The following is a 3,332-nucleotide window of genomic DNA, read 5'->3' on the forward strand; positions in this document are numbered from 1 at the left end:
CATTAAACCTTAGTTTTCTTCTTAAAAAAAAATAATTTAAAAAGTAGAGATAAGCTATAAAAACATATGCCACAAAAGTTAGAAGGAGGTAAATCTGAACAGCTTTGGCTGCTTATTTTTGATAGTATATTGGTTCACAACTGTGAACCAAGAAAGAAACAGGAAGATTGAATGCTTTCTCCTTAGTGCATAAGGTGCAAGGGCCTGAAGGTCAGATAATCAGCTGCAGTAAATCAATACGATTCACTGAATTATTTAAACTATGCCAGCTAATGTCATTGAATATCTTTGTTATTATCTTTTAATTCTCGTAGAAAATTAAGCACACCTTCTGCTCAGTGTAAATGTATCAGAATACTATGCTTGAAGTACTTCAGGATAAAATAAATGATAATGTGCAGTACTTCATTCAGAGTGTAAGAACCTGAAAACAGATCTTGGCTTTAGCTAGACTGACAGGTAATTTTACCACTTATTCAGCTTCCTTGGACTAAGCAAACCTATGTGGGGAAAGAACTAGAATTACTTATGTACATTTTTATAAACTTATGTTTATATCTTAAATAAATTTGTATAGGTAGCCTGAACTTTATTTTGAAACTACCTTCAGAAAGCAGAACTTTCCATGATGCAGTACATTTTGGATTAACAATTAACTTGGAAAAGGCTCAGAAAGACAGTATAGGAGAAAGCTGACTAGCAAAACAGTTCAAGGAATTTCTTGAGCTATTTACAAAATCTGAAACTCAAACACACAGTTCTGGAGGAACCTAGATTAATGTTCAGTCAGCTTTTTTTCCTTTGACTATCATAAAGAAGAACCAGGGAGAGTATACTGAGCATTACAACGCTTCAGTTTCCTTTTATGTTTTACTTCTAATATAGCTTTTATAATGAACATAATGGGAAGCTTTCTTTTGGCAAAGAAACTGATTAGGTGTTCCATTTAATAGTATAATGCAAAGAATGTTCCCTTCAGACAAGGACCTTGCTCCTCTTTTGATCAAATGAGATTCCGTCAGCTCTTTTGTTTGAACATGTACAACGGTGTTTAATCAAACTGAATAATGTAATTATGCTACACTTAGATCTTTTGGTCATTAATATTGTAAGACTGAACTAATCTTCCCTTCTTGCTTTTTCCAGTTTTACCATCACAGATTTGAGAGAAACTATTGACGCAGTAATTGCATCATCTTAAATACAGTCTCCTTAGAAATATATTTCTGCCTCTAGCCAAGGGAACAAAGACCAAGGTGAGCATGAGCCTGAGATTCCCGAATCAACAGATATCTATCATATACATTTAATCCTTGTATGTTGAAGCAGGGTGAATACAGCCATTGTCAGAGCACATAAATCCATTTGTATGTTGAACTCGATGATGCACTGTCACAAAAAAATATGACCAAAAAAAAAAATACTGAAGAATGATCTAATTTTAGGTAGATCATCTTCTGATACTGGAAACAATTAGCTTTCTACCAAATACATAGCTGCCTGACAAAGTGTCATAACACTAGCCAGTTGTGTGGTGCTGCTGGAAATTATTCTAGATCTGAAGGTTTAGTCTGAAGAAGAAATTTCACCCTCAGGAGTTAATAAACTATCTAAAAGAGGTGAACTACATGGTACTTGAACAACTCTTGTCTTGTGTAGCTGAATATGGCTGTGTCCAACTGTGCTAATTTAGCATGTCAAACACTGTACATAATTTGGAATAGGCAAACAAAAGCATCTGGAACTACTGAGCCAGTAACTCCTGAGAAACTTGTGCCTTGAAACCATCTCTGCAAAGTAACAGACAACTGAATTTTCTTGTTCCTATATCTTGACATCAACTGAATAAAATGAAGTTACTGAGCCAGTAAGAGAGTCTTGGACATAGAAATCAAAGTGACATGCTAAGAATGCTGAGGGAGCTACACTGCAGAATCTGAGCCGTCCCACAAAACCAGGCAATTTGAGATGATGAGGCAGTAATCTCCCTCTCGCACATACACAGAGACACGTGAACAAAGAAATAAAGAAACTAAAAAAGGCAGGATTTCTCTGATAGCATTTCACTAAGATCATTTTTGAAGCAGTCTCATAGCAATCTGTCCATTGACAATAAAACAGCATACCAGTACAAAGCCAGTTCCCATGCTTACACAACCTGTCCCTTGACATCAATCTACTAACAAAGAAGCTCTGATGATCCAGTGAGTGAAAGGAGTCATGACATCAGCCCAGTCAGGGATTACTTAGCCAAAACTCCCTAAAGAAGAGCCTGTGCCTCAGTGTCAAATGAACAAGAAAGAAACATTGGCTCAGAAATGTTAAATTTTGGACATTGCTCCCATACAAACAAGAGAGTTTCTGAGCCAAGAATTTCAAAGAGGTTTATGCTTCACCATTATCACAGCAAGGTAGCTGTATTTACAGAATAACTACAAAGAAAGCCTGTACCTTGGCATTAGCCCAGCAACTGAGAATTGCTAAGGCAATGAGTTCAGAGAGGCCTGTTTTCTGTTCAGCCAGGACTACTCAGCAGTAGCAATGTGGAGAAAACTGAGGGATGAAGCTCTTTGTCCATCCTCTAACACCGAGGACAGTGTAGTTGTACTTTTTAAAACTCCCGTCTCTCCACTGAGCAGCCAAATAAAGATTCATGAAGATTCAAGAATTTCACATTGGAACATCTGAGGAATCAAGAACGTGAGTGCATATTTATCCAATCATCAGAGCCTTTTACTCGTAAAGAATGTTACTATCAGATAGAAAATTTTGTCCAGAGTGGAAATCCTCTAATTCTGATCTCTCTTGGGCACATTTCCTTCTCATATTTCCACCTACTTCCAGCATTCTCTTCCTCACAGGGTAAAAAGAAAGCCTGTTAATAGCTTGAATTATCTGGGGAGAAGATGACTGTAAGTCTTCTGTCTTCATTCACAATAGTGAATACACATGTTCATACACAATAGTGTAGTAAATTGCTCACAGATGTGAGGGTGGTGGATGCACAAGCAAATCACAGAAATTTTCCCGTTTCACTCCACATTCTGCATTAGTGCACACAAGCATGTGTACCTATCCCTACACATACACATACACGTTTAGATGTCTTTGCCCTTCCTTTGTCCTCCTTATACTATGAATCACGCCCTATCTCATGATATGATACAGTGCTTTATGGCATCTACAGTGAATCTACAGCAGGAGGAAGTTTTTTCACACAGAGGGTGGCAACGCACTGTAACAGGTTGCCCAAGGAGGTTGTGGATGCCCCATTCCTGGAGGCATTCAAGGCCAGGCTGGATGTGGCTCTGGGCAGCCTGGTCTGATGGTTG

Source organism: Meleagris gallopavo, chromosome Z (assembly GCF_000146605.3).
Source record: "Meleagris gallopavo isolate NT-WF06-2002-E0010 breed Aviagen turkey brand Nicholas breeding stock chromosome Z, Turkey_5.1, whole genome shotgun sequence".
NCBI lineage: Eukaryota > Metazoa > Chordata > Aves > Galliformes > Phasianidae > Meleagris > Meleagris gallopavo.